Source organism: Rhea americana, unplaced genomic scaffold (assembly GCF_003343005.1).
Source record: "Rhea americana isolate MKP2758 unplaced genomic scaffold, rheAme1 scaffold_20, whole genome shotgun sequence".
In the NCBI taxonomy this organism is placed as follows: Eukaryota; Metazoa; Chordata; class Aves; order Rheiformes; family Rheidae; genus Rhea; species Rhea americana.
In genome coordinates, this window is record NW_028186150.1 from 3,161,920 (window position 1) to 3,182,456 (window position 20,537).

General features: G+C 44.2%; 1 protein-coding gene across 1 annotated transcript in view; it reads right to left on the bottom strand.

Moving 5' to 3' along the window:
* VSTM2B (V-set and transmembrane domain containing 2B) overlaps positions 1-20,537 on the bottom strand; it is a 250,297-nt gene that overhangs the window by 34,806 nt on the left and 194,954 nt on the right. The window contains exon 4 of the mRNA XM_085303799.1: positions 10,767-10,890. The gene's annotated coding sequence lies outside the window, so the exon portion shown is untranslated. The remainder of the gene's footprint in view (positions 1-10,766; positions 10,891-20,537) is intronic.

Consider the following 20,537-nt stretch of genomic DNA (forward strand, 5'->3'; position numbering starts at 1 on the left):
ATGGTTCACCTCTCATGCCCAAGTAGCTCAAATTTTCTGRCAGGTTCTGGTAGGCCACAATGACATTCATGGTGTCAATCATTYCTACCCAACCATCTTAGCAGGAGAAGGCAAGTGGAGCCCATGATATTGGTGGACTCCACAGGGATCTCGTTCCGACTCCTATAGGCCAGGTAGAAGTGCCTGGCACAGGCAGTGGGGTGACCTGGAGCCCTGGCTGCCTGGGCAGTGGCAGGCACTTATGGAGCCCTTCTGAGTGGCAGCAACAGCAGGTCATGGCCCCTTTGGGTCATTCATTCCTTCCAAATGTTATGCAAAATCTGGATATTCTTCAACAGAGATTTAGAATCCATGGAGCAATCCACATTCAACAGCCAATATTCTCCACCCTGCAGGTGTGATGGAGAAGCACCAGGGTTGGAGAAGGAGCACCAGTTCCTGAGAAGGAGTCATCGGATTTAGTTTCAGCCTCTTCATCTCATACTCCTTTCCGTATAATGATGTCTAATCACAGAATGTATGAAACAGGAGATTGTGTCCGTCACTAATTTAGTGCTCAGGGCGAACATTTTCTCTGTTCTTTGAAAATCTCTGTAGATGAGACCCTTACAGATGGACACACAGTGACACGCTCACTAATGTTCTTGCAGGTGGAGAGTGGACCTCTGCACCACRCTGTAATCTCAGGCTAGCTCCTCTTTTCCATGACCATCAGCTGAGTACATTTTTATACACTACTGAAATACACAAAAATACACTGTCCAATTTGAGAAAACTTCTAAGTAAGTAATTATAAAGTACTTTTTGCAATTTCCTATGTAATATCCTTTCAGAGTTGTCCTGTTTTCTTTTCCTCTGAATGCATATTCAGAGCAGGCAGATTTGTAGACACACAATGAGAAGCTGATTTTGAAAAGAGGTAAATAAATTGCACTGGCTGGGAAAGGCCTTGCTGCCCTTTTCGTGATGCACATACAACTTGCTACAAATTCTTTACTTTGCATTTTTATCACAAAGATAAATGCAATTGTCAATCCTGTTCACATTTCTTTTTGACAGCTACATAAAAGTAATAGTCAGGGTGCCAAAAAAAGCTTTCATTAATTCTTCTGTTTATTAAGGTGAAAAAAGGAGGATTATCTAGCAAACAAAGAAGGAYGAAGAAATCATGAGTTGAATGTTTGCTTTTTTTTTTTCACCCAGAGAATTTACCTTTTGCATGGTTTCTAACCCCAGGATGACTCTCAGCAGCTCTTAGAACAGACCAAAAACTTTTGGATTTCTGCAAGTTTCTTTGAGTACTACACCACTCCAATACTGAAGGGCAAGTGAAACACTACACAGTATTGCTGAAATTTAATCCTGGGAATCTGACTGTACTAATAAAAAAAAGAAAAGAAAATGTGTTCTTATTGACCRAGTGATGTCTAGTATAAAAAATGATCTCAGTACTGCTTTTTACATATGTGTGTATCCATACACACACATACATATATAGATAGAGATATGGGGGTCATTTCATCAAAACCATCTTGAGAAAAGATGCTCCTCAGTAAATCCTCTTCCTATTGAAAATTTCTATTGGAAACAATCTGGAGCAGAAGAAAGCCCGAGTGCTGTCATGTAGCTGACACAAAGTCTACCAAAACTTACTCTTCTTGGCACCATACTGCAATGAGTTATAGCCCAACAGGACACGGATTAGCTACCTGCAGTGCCAGGAAAGTGAAACAGAGAAARGTATTTGCCCTCATGACTACTGCCAATGGGAAAAACATGAAGAGATGGTTGTGGACAGAGAAATCCTCCTATTGCAGAGTGGGGCTGCTGATGGAAGAAAACACGGAAAGCTCCCGGCGTGGCTGCCTCGCCAGGCAYCATCGCCTCGGACAAGGTCAGCAGTGCCGGGCTCAGATTGCCTTGCCTCCAAGGGGTTCCTACTCGCTTGGGTCCAGCTTGGAAAGCAGCTCGGAAAGCAGCTCAGAAGGCAGCTAATTCCACCAGACTCGAGCTTGCTTGTCCCAGATTGTACCTCAGAGAGTGGAAAAGCAACAAAAAAAATGACAGAAGCAGGCACCTGTGGCTAGGGAAAGGTGGTCACCAAATGTAGTAGGAGAGAAGGAGGGTGAAAAGCCCTCCAAGGAGAACTGGAGGAATTGGTGGTTTTTACATAGATGACATCTGGATTCTCTGCACATAGGGTAAATACTCATAATCTCAGGTACTTATGTGAGTTTTGATTCTTTATCTTTTTCTCAACACTGTTTTCTTTCCTTTTTTTTTTAAAAAAAATCTTTCTTGTATCCTTTGCGTTTTTGTTACTATGGGCAGGAGAGCAGTACTTACTGGATTCAGATTTTGRGAAAACAGCAGGCCTCAGAAGAGAAATAGGAGCTTGAAGTCRCTGATAATAAAGATTGATAAATTTAAAAATTGTTTGAATTTCACCAGAATTGTATTCAGCCCTGGCCTACCGTAACCTCCTGCCTTGCTGGGAAGTTTTTGAACACAGAGATCGTGACTGTTTAGGTGAGGAAGAAATCTGGTCCTCTGCAGGACAGGGAAAGKGCAACATGTCCCTGAGCAACACGAGACAGGATCCAGTCTAAATTACCACACTAAAATTGCCTTATTTGTCCTTCTCGTGTGATCGGGATGCAGCAGTCTTAGGACAATTAGTTCCGACACTTTTAGTGTTTCAGCRTGGAGCTGCAAGCCCCTAACCTTTTATCACATCTATTTGGTTGTATATCCACCGTTCAGGGGACAATTAAAAACRTGATGCATGTTCTGGGTTGGCAGAAAAACGCAGTACTAATTCATTTTCTGGCTACAATAGTCCAGTTGTGTTTCGCCTCCCCTTCCTTCTTGCATTCACATCGAAAGCTACCTCCCCTCTTCCACTGCCTTTTACACACACACACAAATTTGCCTCTCCAGGTGTTTATGCCTGCGTATATCTTCAGGGTCATTTTTACAACACCTCTTAYTAGTACAGAATAAGAAAGACATTCTCCAGAGGTCTGAGTCTGCAGGGTATGAAGTTCTTCCGTTGGTTTAGGTTTGGTTCAGACTCCTCTAAATGTGACCATAGGGCTCTCATTTTCAGACACGCTGAGGTCCACAAAGCACGCCGCTGAACCCGCTGCTAGAGCACCGGTRTGTGCTGTTACCCACAGCCAAAGTCCCATGCTACCTTTCTACTCCCCTTTGAAGGAATCACTGTCTTTATCTGCGAAGGAAACAAGCAGCTTGCCTGCCACAGCACTTAGAAACCTCCCCTTCCTTCGCTCTCCCTCCTTTCCTTGGTGGCAATACAAACACGAGGGATGGGAGAAAAATAATGCAGTGTTTCTCCAAGCAATTCATTTTACAACAGCTCAATTTTAACCTCTTTGGATGTGAGCATAAATGGGAAGAAATATTAAAGCTTAAATTTACAAAGTCATGAAAAACAGCATTAAACCACTACATCCTCACCCCCCCCCCCGAAGCCCAAATGTTTCCTTATCACTGGCAAGCAAAGGATTTAGACACGGGGAGATATTTAAAACTTTTTTTTTTTTTTTTTTTTTAATCTACATAAACACTATTTCTGATTCCTTATGAAATTCAGCTCCAGTTGCAAACAAAGGCTCCAGGAAAACATGGAAGGGAAGCTTGAGACTCTGTTTGAAAACATGAGATATCTGAAAGCACAGTCTCCCTTAATTAACATACAAGTTTTACATGAAGCAGAAAGATAAAAACTCAAATCCAGTTGGCTTCATGTATCAAAGGTAGCTGTTTGTAAAGAGGGAGCCTCACTTTTACTACTGTATTTTTTGACAGAGCTTGTGCCAGCCACGGATATGGTATGAAGTAAGTCCTCTGCATTAAGTCTGACCATACTAAAAATGTCTGTATTCAAGAACTGGAGCCCTGAAGCTTTCCAAGCTAGACTGCTCTTTCCCCCTTTTTATTTTTCATTTTTTTCTATGACACTTTAAAATGATATGAGTAGCATGGGCTAGATTTATGTCTCTCAAACTTGTAATAATACTGAATGGCAAATGTGTCTGCCTTTTGAAACTCAGGATACTCACTAGCTACTTAGCTGAGTGTTCTTTGCTAGGCAAAGGCTATGCAATATTTTCAGCAGTGCCTTATAACGTCAGCTTTCAGAGTGTGATAAGGTATCTCAGCTATTTCATATTGTATTCAGAGAAAACCCAGCATACAAATTACTTGCTCAGGAATATTTTACAAAAAATTATATAAATTCTTAAGCTCTGTTGTTACAAGGAAGGTGGAATAGATTATATGGTATCAGAAGTATTTTTAGGAGAGTTTTTGGCAATAGGAAAGATCACTTAAAAATGGACATCTTATACCTGCAGACTATTTTACCTTTGTCCTTTTGCTATGTTTCCCTCCATCACTCAAAAGAAAAGACCGTTTGTCAGAACTGTCAGCAAACCCCAGGCCTGTTCAGCAGCTGGGCTGTATTGAGACCATGTAGCTATCAACACAAATGAGAGGCCTCATTTTACAAGAACATCGCTGTCTTGCCCACGGAGTGGCTCTATACCTGATGTTCAATTGTTATGTTTATTAGAGAGGAAAAATTCTTCAAGAGTATCATTCTTTTTAAAAACCCATATGCAACTGGGTGTCTAAAAAGTGCAAATAGCTCTACTCATACTATGCATGCTTGCAAATTAAAGGCATAATAATCCATTTGCATGTGTGTAAATCAGGTGTTCAGCCTGAATTAAAAAAATGAAGGAGTAACACATTCATACAAGGGAACATTTAGAGTTTGCGATGGACTGGAATGATACAAAAGGGCATCAGATCACTAAGCTGGTGATAGCACACGGACAAAGCATCACGTGGCAYGCTAGACAGCATGAAAGGCAGGGAAATTTGCCTCTACACCTAGAGAGTTTTCTCCACAAAAGCAATGTGAATATTGTCACTCATCCTTCGCTTTTGCAGGATGAGGTTAGGTTCAAATATCTATAAGGAAACCTGCAAGTCCTTTCTGACTGACTACGTAAAGGCATCAGCACTGGGCTCTTCRTTGGCGTGTTTGGTTCCAAGACCCAAACAGCCTCGCTGGCAACCGCACGGATGTATTTGGGAAGAGCTACCAGGAGTGACAAAAGCCTCTTGCTCTCCTCCCGTCAGCAGCACCACGCTTCGTGCTCACGCGGCTCCTGCCGAGACCGCTCTCACCGACAAATGCAAAGAAGCAAATCCTGAGYTGYGCAGACAGCGCCGAGCCACTGGTCRTCCCTGCCGGGGGCAAACCTGGACGTCTCGACACTGCAAAGCAGCGCTGGGCCGAGTAACCGCTCAAAGCTGGTCGCTTGAGCCTTTTCGAAAAGCAAGCAGATGAAGATGGGTTAAACAACGCCAGCTGATCTCAGTTAGGGCACTTCCGAGGGCTGTCTTAAAACTGCTGCTATGGTTAGTATTGGCGCAGTGAAACCCTGGTAATCCAACAGTGGAAAACAACAGAATTTACAGGGGAGAGTGAGGTTTGCAATTCAGACGCGCTCTACCACTACCAGGTCCGTTCCTGACRCCCCTGTTTGCGCAAACGTTCAGGCCGTAGTGACCCTGCCGAGCAGCCGTGCCCGGCGTGGGGCTCTGCCGGCGCGGCCCCGGCAGGGCAGGCAGCTCCCCAGCGCGGGAGCAGAGCGGCGCCCCGCAGCCAGCCGCAACCTGCCCACCGAGCTCGTGTCCCGCCTCGGTCACGCAGCTGACTTCAAAGCACATTTGGCTAGCGGATCTGTGCCAAAACGCACAGGAACATAAATAATTCTTACACGGAGAACTACTCACTAAAAAGAGTGCTACTTCTTCTGCCAAAGGCAAAGGGCTAGTTTCGATGCAGGGTCGCCGCGGCCGTCCCAGGCTCAGCCGGGGGCGGCGAGGCAGAGTTTGGCCCAATGACAGTAACCTGGGGACAACTTTTGAGAGGGAGACGAGACCTGGAGGAACGGACTTCTTTTCTGYGGAGTTCCTACACTTGAACAGGAAGCTTTTGCTGTCCTTATGTTTCTCGCTCCCCCCCCCCTTTTTTTTTTTAATCTTTGCCTAAAAAAAAATATATCTGTTTTTATCTGATGTTAGGACAATTAATACTAGTGGCTGTGCAAGCTATTAGCAGCATTAATAACAGCAGATATAGTCAAAAATAAAGCTGGTCATTTTTGTACTCTTGTCTTATCTGCAATTTTAAACGCAACACTGTTGCTTATTAAATAATGCTAGAAAGAAAAGCTTTGGGCTTTTTTTGTTCTTTTCAAAAAGCTATGATAATTATTTTTATAGTGACAAGAGGATTACTTGACTTAACTTAATATACAAAATCAAGTTCTTAGGAAAAAAAATCACTGTAACATAGGCAATTGAAAAGAAAATGTTAACCTTTTGCTGTAGCATCAGAGTAACTTCCACATCCCCCTTTCAGAAAACCCGAGGGTGCGCCGTGAGGTTTAACTTGGAACTATAGCTAACTGGTTGCTGGAAGTATGTATTCTTAAATTAATGCTTGAAGAGGAACTTACAGAGATGTGACCACAGTACTTCCTCAAAGATCACTTTTCCTCACCTAGCAGCAAGGTTATGACAAGAGGAAAGGTAAAGAGAGGAAAGAGACAAAAAAGAGCAATTCTGTAAGACACAGAACAAAAACAACCCAACAACAAGTTACAACTTTCCTCCGCCACCAGGCACGCCTCCATTCCCTTTCTACACTGGTTACAGACACGACACCTTTCTCATTTCCACCAGTAAAACCTCTTTGACCCTTGAGCAACATCTCAGGTTACAGATGTTAACCTTCCTCATCAGGTGGCAGGAAACACGGGACATTCCTGCAACAGGCTGCTATTAGTGCCACAGTCAAATGTCTAACATCTGCATCCAAGACCCTACACCAACCCAAASAGCTAGCACTCCATGTTTTTAAACATAGTCATGCTTTGGAAAGTCTCCAGGCTTGCTCCTTTCTAATTCAATTTTTTAGAGTTTCTTTTAAATTAAGTTTAGCTGTGAGCTAATGGAAATAAATTAACTATGAAGTATATCATGGTGGTCCTGGTCTTGCAGCTTGTGGTGCACTGATGAACGATCAGCATCATAAAATAGCTGTTAATAGCTTTTAAAGCCAGAGGGGAAAATTTGATCATCTAATTCTGACCTCCAGCACTGTGCTGSTGCCTGGACGCCACCCTGTACCTTCTGTGTCAGGTCCACCACTGCTGACAAAGCAGGAGCACATTTTGCAGATAGACGGGACCACCTGCCCATTTTAGATGGGCAGGACAGATCCTCAGCTTGTGAAAATCAGCCTGGTTCCAGCAAAACAGCACTGAGTTACACCACATGCAAATCAATCAGCTACTTTGATGGTGCCATGAATGCTGTTCGTGTCACTGACGCCAGTGCTGGTCTTCCCCCCTTGCTAGCGTGCTTCTGTGCTATGTGGTGGCATCTCTCCCTTTCTTTCCCTGATCCTCCTCTCCAAGCTTTCCTTTTGCTAAGCTCTCTTCTCATCCCAGCAAGTAGCCTAACTATCGGTTGCCTAGCTATCCTATCAGTAAGCTGCCCACCAGGCCCTTCCCTGGTTATACTCACTCCGGTGACAGCCTTGACCAAGCCCACAGGTTGGCTCTGCTTTTTTGGGACAGAAGCCAATATCTCAGTGACAATAGCATGACCCACAGAAGGGTCTCTGCTGGCCTTTCCTCGTTTTAGCTACTTCCAGAACCTCCTGGAGGTCACTGAGAACAAAAACGTGTGCCAACTGAGCAGACACTTATCTGCAGCTCCACAAGCAGTTCTTGGAGTACAGGTTGGGGTCCATCACTGGGGAAATGCTTAGCAATTTATAAACAAAATATGAACAGAGAAAAGGGTTAAATAAACAGATTAAATAACTGACTCTCTATCAATTACTTTCTATGTCTACTTTTAGTACTGTTAGCACTGTAATTCTTCTTACTTTTCAAARTTTATGGTCTGTCCAGTTACTTCAAAATATGCAACAAAAAAGAAATTGTTTGGGTAGGTCACTATTTTTTGTTGCCTGTATTTCCATATCCAGGAGGAACTCCACAAACTACARTATGCAGCTGGCAGTGTTTCTCATTAACACTGCAAGTGATCACTGCTTTCCTTCTGCTTAGAAAGTTATAATGCCCTGTGGGGCTTTAAAGTTAATTTTATTACTATAAAAAGTCCCAAACAGAGCTGGAGTCCAAAGCACTTGCTGGTTTTGATTTGCTCAATACTATTTTTTTTAAGTTTACACATGTGTGCAGGTCCCTTCCGCACTGCGGGCCAACATCTGCCAGATGGGGCTCAGTGCCGGGCTCAGGGTACCCACCACGTCTATCAAACGAACAGATGAATAACTAAGTAAATAAAGCAGTTGGGACAGACTGAAGGATATTTGATCTCACTCAAAGCCAGGCAGATTCACGACTGGCCTGACAGTGGCAGGGAAAAGGCCAAAGTGGCTCTGCCAGCTCTCCCGACTGCTGTGGAGGAGAACATGCCAGGAGCCCACCCCGGCCCTGGGCACTGCCGGGGAGCAGCGAGATTGATGGCACTGAAAGGAGAAGACGCCTCTGTGATAGGGGTTTTGTTTGTGACAGTATTTTGTTAGTGACATGGGTTTCACTTGCAACTGCCAGCAAACACTAACATATGAAGCAAAAGTATTTTAGGCTTTTGCTGGTTCACTCTAATCAGAAAGCRGGGCGACCGGAATTGATTCTTGAGCGCGGCTTTGCTGGTTATCACTGTATAATGCACATTACAGCACTGTCAGGCCTCGAGGTGACGARGGCATAAAGCCCATTCGATTCTGAAGAGTAAAATAAATTACTYGGCTTGGGCAGCTGGAAAAGGACACTTCTTCTAACTGCTATCTAGCGCACCAGGAGCAGAGTTTAGTCCAGTGAGATCAAAATAGTCCAATAAAACCTAAAGTCTGCAGCAATACAGATGGCTCATACCATCTCCTGAGCCATTCACTTTCAGAAGCTGAAAAATGGCAGCACAGGAATTTTAGGTGAACATTTCACTCTAGGTGAACATCGTGCTGAGCAATGTTAACTCAGGATCTCATCTTAAACCATACTCTTATTTTTTAACACCTTGCTCTCCTGCCTCATCCCCCTGCAAAAAGACCTTCAAACCTGAGGCTTCAGCTGACAGGATTGGCATCACTAACTGCAGGAAATCATTTCTGCATCTTACAGCACATTGTTGGTGCCATCAGAAGCAGTTGYTGATTACCGCTATTGCAAATATTTACTGTTTTCTAATTCTTGAATAGTGTATATTACAAAAATCTCCGTATGCCCAGGTACAGCTTGACCAATTAGTGAAAGCCAACTACTCTATTTTGGGTTCACACTGCTCAGAGAAGAACATTTACTGTATTGAATTCAAACTTCATTTAAAATTGCCTTTACAGATAATAAATCCAAATGTTCCTTTCATAATTATTCTGTACTAAAATTAATGCCAAATAACGTGCAAGCAAGCAGGCAGGCCTTTATGKGTATGATTATAGCATTTACTCCTCTTTGGGAACTGCTGGAGCTGTCTACATAAATAATACCATGCCATCCGCCTTAAAGCAGCATATTTGTTTTACAGTGGGAGAGCCTGCACGTATATAATACTGTAGCTTTCCATGTGCCTTAATCATCCATCACATCCTTTAAGAAAAGATCTTCTAGAGAGAACTTTTTTTTTCTGCCTCTACTGCTTGACATAAAATCCTAATGGTTGTTAGGCATACTGGAAATCCTCCTATCTTTCTAAAAGACAATTTCTCTTCTTTATTCATTCTACCTGGTTGCCTCGGTACAGAAAGAAATTTTTAATGTGCTCTATTTGAAATTCATACAATTCATACTGTAAGTGCGTRTGAACCACCAGAGCTTCCGAGAGTCTTTCTCCAAGCCTGATTTTCCTCATTCGTCTGCTGCTGTCTTGCCACGCTGCCGCCTGCTCTTAATTACATGCAGTCTTTTTGCTTGGACACTTGCACTTGCACAGCGCTGTGCTGACTGCCTGGGGCACTGCCCACAGTGCATTTGTCTCCTGAATTGTGMGTGTGATTTATTGGCCAGTAGAAACAAAACCTGTGCCCAGCGAATACACTTGACAAATTATAATCTCGCTCTATTTGTTGTTACCAGTGGATTCTAAGTCAATGGCCATACTTTCTGCTAAAGCCAAAGCAGACAGAACATAAGGAGCTGCAGAGCAGCAAACAGGAGGGGCCCATGTAGCACTGAGCCCAGAAGCACAGAACTTCYGAGCTGCTTCTGACAAAAGTTGACATCAGAAAGCAAAAAATACAGGGATGAGAAAAAATGGCAGCTTTGTTGAAGACCGCCATTGAGTAGCAATTACACTCTAATCAGACACTTTAAAAGGAAAAGCAAGAGTAACTCAATTCAGAKGCCTTTTACTGTCAATTACACGAGACCTTTTCTCATTCGCTTTGCTGAGCTGTTACCAAAGTGATCCGTGATGGAGTGAAGTCGCGAGTGCTGCGTGCCATTACAGGCTTCAGCCACAGCTCTTCTCATGCTACTCAGCTCAACAGTTCATACAAATCAAACTGTGATCTGATAAACTATGAAACAAGAACTCTACCATTTGGATTACACTATCAGTGGGCTTACATACCTGAGCCCTTTCTTCCACACACAGACGAGGCAAAAAATGAAAGTTATATTACTTACATTTACTCAACTTTCATGACTGGATCTTTGCTGGAAGAAGAGCTCCTYGTCAGGCAGTGTATCGCTGCCTTCCTCCGCTGTATTTCTGAGCACAATTCTTGGAAATACTGAGCCCATTGCTGTTCTGCAACAGAAAAAAAAGATACAAAAGCTAGGAAAAATGACCAYTTACTAGCAATGCTAGAAAGCAAACCAAACATTGACACCGGAGGATATCAATGGGTTGGCTGCAAAGGTTGGTCAAAACAGACTCCTCTGTTATGGGAATATGGGTTCTCTGAACATTTTTTCTTCCCAGTGGAGTCTGTCTAGTCTGTAACAGGGACAGAGCATTAGGCATCACGCATTCCTGAGAATTAACATAGTGTCACTGTTAATAGAAATTTTTAATGTTTAGAGCCAGGATTTTTCTGGCCCCTGAAGTTGGAAATGATTTGGTAGGCTTTTCCACTTCGCAACAAAATGAGTAGCCAGGGGCTCTGGTTGGCCTGGTAATATCAATAGCCACTTGAGCCAAACCCTTTCTTGTGATCATTCACGTTATATCATCATTTAACTCTAATAAATCTGCACTGACTCAGAGAGATCTGCACTGGGCCTGGAGACTCTCACTACAGAGAAGGACTGGGGCAGGAGGTTTCTGTGGGAAAACTGGCAGGTAAAAGGGAGTAAAAAATGTTGCAGCKGTCTAGGCTCTCACCAACACCGCTACCTGCTCCTAGATCATAGGAAACCGCATGCTCCTCCTTGCCCTCTGCCATCCTGATATTTTTGGGGCAGGTGCTCTCTCCTGTGCTACTGCTATGGCTAGTAGCTGAAGGACCCAAAGGAGAATAAAATATGGTTGTACTAAGTGAAAGAAGATCAAAAGGAGGTTCTTGTGGTTCTAATACAAAGGGCAACACACGGAGGGAACATCTCTCTGCAGGACACTGCAGAGACACCAAGAGGACACCGATACCCCATGCGGTTGGGAGAAAAAAAACAGGAATTGCCTGAGCAAGGAGGTGAAATATTGCGTGTTGGTGCTGCAATTGGAAACAAAGGACTCAAAATCCAAGAGGAAATAGTGGGTTCTACTTTGCAAAGCCTGAAGGAAATGGACAATGAGTGCAGAGAYTCAGTTCAATTAGGAAAAAAGATTTAATTTAGTTACTTTCCACACATCTTAGCCTCTGAGAACYAGTAGAATGCAAAGACAGAAAAGATAAAGGGCTGCTGTAGGCATGAATATTTTCAGCAAAAGGCATCTAAAGAAAATATAATTGAACAATACAGGAAAATCCTTGCAAAAGCTGATACATTTCTTCTCCAAGTTTACTTACTGCTAAGTGAAGTATTTGCCAACTTTTTTCAATTAGTTTCTCAGCTGAAAGAACTCYGAAAATGCAAAGCCTTACAAAGAAACATGAGTAAATTGACTTAGACAGGTGAGGTTCAGAGCTTGCTAAAAGGTCATACAATTCAAACTGACAGGTATCACAGAAGACAACCTGACTAGTCCAATATATTTCCCCTGCCAGAAAAGCCAAGGACTTGCAGGGAACAGATTATCATGGAAGTTGCTCCTAGAAATTATTTAACTTAGGGACTAAATAAAAGTTGTGGCTATAGAGAGTAAATGACAGCAGAGCTGGTCGTGGAGCCGTTGCTTGGGCTTGCTGACACAATGATCCATCATCCTAATTTTTCTACTCTGCTCTTCTTAAGACCCTTGCAGACTGTCTAACCCCAGGAACACTGTACAGGAGCCACACTGGGTTTGGATGCAGCATACTTACTGCGAGTGACAGTACAGAAGATAGCACCACCTGGCCAATGTTCATACCCTGACAGCAAGGACAGAAGAAAATCGGTCATTCCACCCCCCTCTAAAAGGATACTGACTAATTTCAAAGAGCTCTTCTGACTCTCAGTGAGGCTGAACTTCAGCAACTGCATGAAGATACATGTCGTCAAGACCCTTGAAAATATTTAGAAGGATTTCAGACTGCTTTGCTAGCTCTTCTTTGGCCAAGACTTATACTAGTTCTGTGAAACACTATGCTTTGTGGAAGATAGTGATCCTCTCTCAGGGCAGGGATACAGCTACAACCTTGGCAAAAGAGAGACGGGTACCTTTGTAGAGCCTGGGACGTAGTGGAATGACAGCCTGGCATCTGCCGACAGCCCTAACAAGGTGAGCTTAGATCCCCTCTGGAGCTGCACACGGAAGTGAAATAACCAGTGGGAAATATCCTTGGGATAGCAAGGCTACCTCCTCCTCACGTCACTGTGAGCGGGGTAGCAACAGGAGCTGGTGGGGAGGAGACCTAGCAGCTTCACGGTTCCCCAGTTTTTGTATTTTGTGGACAAAATAATCATGCAGAACAAGCATGCCTGCTTTCCCCATCTCAAACACAATTTTCATTAGGTGTTTTTATTTATAGACAAATAATACATTTAGCCACTCCAGGCCCTGAGCGGCAGACAAAATGTTCTTGCAACAATGAGTCAGACTGAACTCCTTGTAGCGCTAAATTACAGAGGGATTTTCACTACACACCGCTTCTGGCAATATGAAAGGTCAGTACACACATATCTTCAGGTGCAAATGCGAGATGAGGAAATGCTTAAGCTTTTATCTTGTTTCAGAGTGCTTTGGGTTAAGCCTTACAGCTTTGCTGAAAGCTTTGCTGGCTTACATCTGCTGAATGATAGTGTTAAATCATGACAGCCTGCACACTGCTGCTCCTGGCCAACTCACCCCCCGTCCTCACTTTTTACAGGACGAATAGGAGGAGGTAATAAGATTGGGAAGAGGGGCACTGCCACCTCCACCTCCGCTCGGGAAGCAGGAGCGCCCTTCCACGCAGGCTTCACGCGCTAACGCACTTAGGCTGCTTTGCAGAAGAGGCATGGCAGGCTGGTTGTAGTCCCAGCAGAAACAGAGGCGAACGAAGAGAAAGCCAAGATGAAAAGAGGTGTTATAACGCTGCCAGAGAGACAAATAAGACAGATGCAATACTAGTGACAAAGCTGAAGGATACAACAGTGCACCAACTTGCTGGAAATTGAAATAAATACGACCAGGGGTCTCAGCCAAAGGCACGGGACCAGGYGGGTGGGAAGAACACAACCCTCTGGGCATGTGCCCATTTGCTGCTGATACACAGGTTGCTCTGGGTCAGCAGATCTGTGCATTAATCMTGTTACCAGTTAGGAGAAGAACCTGTTTTCTGTCCTGGAGGTACCGGGAGCTACGGCTCTGCCTGGGGTAGGACAGCTCAGCAAGAGCCAACCGACAGACGCTGAATTTGGCGGCTGCCCCTTGGTGTCAGGAAGTCACGGGCTGAGGCTGCTCCTTCCGCCCCCGAACGCTCGGCTCTGCCGGGCTCACAGCTGATTTCTGCGCTGCTACTCCGGGTCGCGACCGCCATCAGACTACGGGAAGCACTAATTTAAAACCAAGCGAAAAACTTGTCTGAAGTTTGGGAAAAAAGCAAAGCAGAAGAATTTTTCTTCCCTGACTACAACAGCACTGGCCTTCCCCACCAGTCAYGCTCACCTTCAGAGAACTTGCTTTGCTATTAGTAGGGTTACTGGCTCTTCTATTATATCTTTTACATTTCAGTTCCAGGCTATACCAGTGGGACTATTCAAAATTTCTGCCTGTTTTCCATTTCATAAATAAACATGCATTTGAGCAAAATCCCAAAACACTCTTTCTATGCATAAAACTGGTTCATCAACAAATTACAATTTTGCCATGAAAACTGATATTTATATCTTTCTGACACTGTCTCTGTAAAAATGGACATCAGTGATTGCTTTGTGGAATATTTTCTCACTGACACCATTCTTCTGATGTAGTTTTCAGTAGTTCATTAAAAAACTGGCGAGGGCTTACTGCTATTTGTCTTATCGTAATAACACAAGTGATAACACTTTCTAAATGCAAATAACAAGTGCTGAGAAATGTCCTTCTACCTGTCTGAAGAGTTCTGACTTGTAAGCCTTCTCCCCACCACCAATTCCACAACACGAAGCAATGCAGGTAATTTTCAAACATCATATTATGACTTTAAAACTTTGCAGAAAATTAACCAGAAATTAAGGGCACAGACCAAACCTGCACTAGGTATTCAAATGCAATACCTAAATGTTAGGCTTATCTCAAAGACTGCAGTTTTCAGAACAGTACTTCCTGAAGTGACAGTGGTTTTTAGCAGAACATAGAACCTAAAGAAAAATAAATGCACACAGTCTTCTTCAGACGTTTTAATAAAAAGACAGAAAAAATAGTTCTCTATTTTGACCAATCAGTACAATACAATTCCTTTGGCTTGTGTTAAACTACTCCTGTTTCTGTTGAAATAAAAGAAAAGAGAGTAGGACCCTCCTCTCTACTAATTATATATAGAGAGGATGACAGTCAGGAGCTGTGACTCAGAACTGCCTCTGCTTCTCCTAGAGAGACCTTTCTGTCAAACTGGGGAACTCCAAGAACGTCCTGCTAACGCAGTGCCCCGAAAGGCCTTAGCCAGCCCACGGGGCTGCCCCCTTTCTCCGTGCCAGGCTGCCGCAGTACCGTGAGGAAAATAAAGAATTCGAATGCAAAGTGAGATCCTGGTCTTCCCTGTATCGAAACCATCAGCTGCAGTTTAATGTTATGTGCAATCCCAGAGCGCAATTATCCTGTCACCTTCGAGGTGAAAAAGCACCATATGCTTACAGATTATTAATGTAATAAGACAYTGAAAGGAGCCAAAACGTGGGAGCTGAAGCCAGACGAAGTCCACTCAGGACTCAGGACGAGGCATGACCTTTTAAACRTTGGCGGAGATTAAATGACTGAGCAAGCTACCAAGTGATGTGGCAGCATCACTTCCACCACGCCTGACAACCAACGTGGCAGCGTGCCGCTTCCCACCAGCCTCGGGGCAGGAGCGAGCCCTTTTCTGGAAGGTGCACGTTACAGCAAACCGCTCGTCTCTCTGCAGAGGTCACAGCAGAAGTATATTCGTCTGAGATATGTGGGAGATCAGGAAAAATACCTTCTGGCCTTAAACGCCAGGAAGCTTGTAGCGATTCAGCTGCAGAAATCCAGAATCCGAAGACTAAAGAAAAACCCCAAGAGGGATGAACAGAAAGTAGCCCACARCAGGAGCAGAGGGCTGATACGCTCTTTGGTTTGGCAGCATTGGGTCAATTAATGCTCTTAATGCTCGTTTCTGTTCACAGCACAGGATCATCAGCGAGAAGCATGAGCAGGTGTCCTGCCATCACGTCCCTACTGCCAGGGAAAACCTTGGGGCAGCTCCCGAGGGCCCGGACCGGCCCCGCAGCTTGGAGGCCAGGGCTCCCTGGACCTGCCTCGGCCCAGCTGAGGGTCCGGCTGGGGCTGGGCTCCCCTCGGCCCCCTCCGCGCTGTGCTGCTGCGGGAGCTTCCACACCGCCGTGGAAGCCTTCAACACAACAGTCTTCCTCCCCCTTTGTGAAGAACGAACAACAAAATCTGCAGTGCAATGCACTCAGCAAAGTCTGAATGATAAATGGCGATGGCATTTGCACTCTCTGTTAATATTAAAAAGCTGAGGAAAATTCCCTCTGCTGAGGTGAATCAGTGCAAATGGCAAATATTTTAAATCAAAGGAGACCCAGGGCCAACCTGCAGTGAATGCTAGATTGCACAGAGCTGATACAGGCTGAATTTATGGATTATTGCATCATCTGCAGGGGGGCTGAGATATTTCATGCCACGTCACCATTTGATCCTCCCCTATTTCTTTTTGGGCAGCCTCTCATTTTCCTGTTTTGTGCACGGAGCTATTTAAAATCTTAAACAGAATAGAGCTCACAGCTGTCCACGTAGCAACTGTATTGTTACAATAATGAGAAAAATAAAAGTTCAAGTTCTTTTTTAGTGGTTCAAGTTAACACTCATCTTTGTACCAAAGTGGGGACGTGGATCTGCTAAAATCGTATGTCCTTTCTGACTAGAGCTGCTCACACACTGCATGCAGGGACACACACTACAAACATGAACACAGGCAGCAGAGAAAAAAGAACAGCTTGAAATACTATTGGTATAGATTTTTTTAAAATGTTCTCACTGGCATATAGAACAGGTTTTCATCTCAAAGACAGCCTGGGAGGTTTTGAAGGTTTTGTCCCCCAACAGTCAGGAGAGTAGATGAATTTCCTCATCTCTCCCAGAGATTTTCTTCTGCGTACAGAAGAAGTCTTGCAAATTTAGTAAAACTGCGATGAAACTCAGGGTCCTGCTGTAGACTYGAGCCCCAACTTCATGGAGGGTTGAACCCGAGCCCAACGCCCGGGGTCAGTCCAGGCAGCCACCACTGCTTACAACACAGCAGGGTCCCGGGGCGATGCCTTGCTGCCTCTCCTCTCTGGAGCTGCTGCCTGTGGACGCTCCAGATCCTAGGGGCTATTCCTGATGTTAGCAACCAAGTCCCCAAAGTCAAGGGCATAATAAATCAACTTGGGATAGCCTTAAGGACTATGCTTGAGCAAGCCTCAGCTGCAAAACTAGCTAAAACATCTCTCTTTCTACAGACCATTTTTCCACAGCTGATCCTAAAACACAGAGAAGCAGAGACRGAAGAACAGAAACAATCGTAAAGAAAAAGGCTCAGGTTCAATATGAAGTAGGTCTGCACAGAGTATGTGCACGTTTTACCAGTCCTCTGTCACACAACTTCTATTTCGTATGCCTGAATTGTACTTGCAGTATATAATATTTATAGCAGACAATTTTTTTTATCAGAAAGAGTTAATTGGAATAAATTTTAGGAACACTGTTGAAAAATGCCATGAAAACCTTCAGGTTGCAGTTGTAGTTTAGGAAGCAGTCTGGTTTCAGGAGTGCCAGCAAAGCAGTGAAATTCCTTAGCTCACCGTTATTTCTGATTCAGACAGTGGCAATTAAGAGCGGAGGCCAAGCTATTACCTCTAAATGGCTGGAAAAGAAGAGGGTGACCTGTGGTGGCATATATTACCAGAGATGGGGAAGGAGAAAGGAAAGCTGGGTGTCATCATTTGCGTAGTAAATTTGAGAGCAGGTGGAAATAACAGGGGTGACAGTAGTGACATTTTCCCTATCTGTGGAAAGCACAGAAATCAACCAGTAAATATTCACCATAAAGGCTTTAGAGCCAATAATTCACCTGCTTGGGAAAAAGGAGCCTGTGAAACTCCCACAGTTTGGAACTGTTTCCAAGGAATCACTTTTGTGCAAAGGAGCAGGCTTGTAGAGAGGGGCTGCATGCATGAACGCTAAATCGAGGTGCCTGTGTTTGCAGCGAGGTCCCTGCGAGCTGCACGGTGTCCTGCATCCTGCTGTCCCACCAAAAGCCCGGCCGACGCAGCACAGGCCCTCTTTCTCTAGAGTCACCGGGCCAAATTCAAAGGTACTCTGATGACCTGGTCAAACTGTTTTGTCTGAAGAAATACCATTTCATCTGAGTTCAGCCATTAATCCAGTTAGGTGTAATTAAAGCATTTGCACAAGTCTGAACTAATTTCTGTTTACAGAACAGATTGAATTAATATCCTGCGAGAGGTAGAAAATTCATTACAGCAACAGCTTAGGTCTCTGTATTTCTAAGCTGTCTTGATATGAGGAAATTACTTCGGTACCCCAACATAAATCTAYCCATTCAGTAAGCTCTCAATGTAAAAGCACTGTGGAAATAATGTCAACAATCTTGTGATGACTAATAAATAGCTAATGTACATCCAGCTGCATATAATAAACCTTTAGAGAGCCTAATRCCACCATAAACCATGAGGGAAGGTATCACAAGATTGCAACTAGGGTTTTATAGGCAGGCACGACATTTACCTCCGCTCCCATCTGTGAACTGGGTAACAGCAGCTCCTTCATCCCGAGCATGCTGCGAGAGCCACCGTGCGAACCGCCACGAGGGACTCCTATCCCTGCACATCTGGGACATCAAAACTATCCTGGATCGATAATGGCAAAATAACCTTGCTCACATCACTTTACTAAAGGCTTGGACACGGCACAGGGGCCAACCACCACCTCGTGACTTTGCCAGGTGCGTGGCGACAGCCCGGACGAGGGCCTGCTTGGCTGCGTGGGYGCCTGCCCGCTGCGGCCAAAATGCCAGTGCAGCCTTCATACCAGCTGCCACGTACCTGTAGCACAGGGATGATGTTTCAGGTCCATCTCGTGGCTCAAGGCAGTTGTTCTAGCCCATCTCTGTGTTCGTTACAGGCAAGACAAAGCAGCTAGTTAAAAACTCAGCTATGCAATTTGAGGTCTCCTGCAGCAAAAGCAGACTGTCACTGTTTTGTTTCTAAACTGAACTCACAGTTCAGCTGTGTGTGTTTCAGCATGACTACAAAAATACTGCACTGATCCATGCTACAGAAGTGTGTAATATGGGCTGTGCAGGTTGTACAGGTACAACCACATGTTGTAACTTCAAGGCCAAGAGATACTACATGGGGAAGAACCTATCACTGTACCAACATCCCAAACATCCAAAAGTGCACGTTTGACCTCAGCCCAGCTGCAGAGCAGGGAGTGGGGAAGGACACTGGCTATTAGTTCACATTTTTTTATATGACTGGTATTTTTTTCCTACACACATTTGCTTGCAAATGSATTCCATTATGGCACAGACTTTTGGAGTGGAGGCAATTCTCAAACCCTATTTCCTTTCCRAGTTTCTGTTGGACATTAACAAACCTGTGTATGTTCCAATCTCATTGGCAAAATCCATTTTAATAGCAATTTATCCTGATCCTCTCTTACAAAACCTTGAATAAATAAATTTACTGTTGCTGATCAGAAACAAACTCTTATTTGTATTCTTATTCAGCTTTTAGTCCTCTAGTTGTTAAGGTAAATTGTAAAGTAGAWCAGCTCTAGCTCTTCCTACCAGTCTGTGCACTCATGCTTGCTATTTCTGTAGCTTCAGGTCACGGCCTGAGACTTCTCCACATGTGGAGTTACCCCCAAGGATCCTGCCTTTCCAGGCAGAAGGCCACCATGTCATACTCCCTGCCTTCCCAATATCCTGCTGTGCTACTCCATGTGGGATGGTACTGTAGAAGCCCAGACATTAACTGCTGGTGTTTGCAGGTTGGTCATTTAACTGCTGTGGTTTTCTAACACCCCGTTTTTCACCCAGTGGTACTGCTTGAGATGTGAACTGGCGCCTGAACACAAGCAACTCCGTGATAGGAGATGCCGTCCCGGAGGAAAACGATTTTGCAGTCTACTAGCAGCCAGATCACACTGCTGCTCAGGCATGTTTCCCATTCCAAAATTATGTCTCTTTAGTTTGTACTCAAAAACACATCAACAAAAAATACCATAGGCAGAGAGAAAACCAGCAGTGGGAAGAATATGGCACTCCTTGAAGTCCTTGAAGTAGCAACTGCACAACCTCTTCATTCATCCAGCTAGGTTCACCGCAGGAAGCTTGCAGAATTTTAAACGGCTCTTGTTAATACACTGACAGAGATACCCTGATTACCTTGCACTCATTACAGCTGTATGAGTCTACCAGAGATAATTGGAAAGCTCAGTGAAATATTTGCCTTTTTCGGGTTGCAAATATTGCAGWTCCTCATTAGTTTGCCTTGCTATCGCCCATTGGCTAACTAATCAGAGTTTTGCAACCTAAAAGGACAGTGGATGAATTCCTAATAAAACAGGGCAACACACTGCTTTTCCTTTCTGGATTTCAGTACAATGTGTGAGGTTAAGCAAACTTTCCAGTACTGTTTTATGTG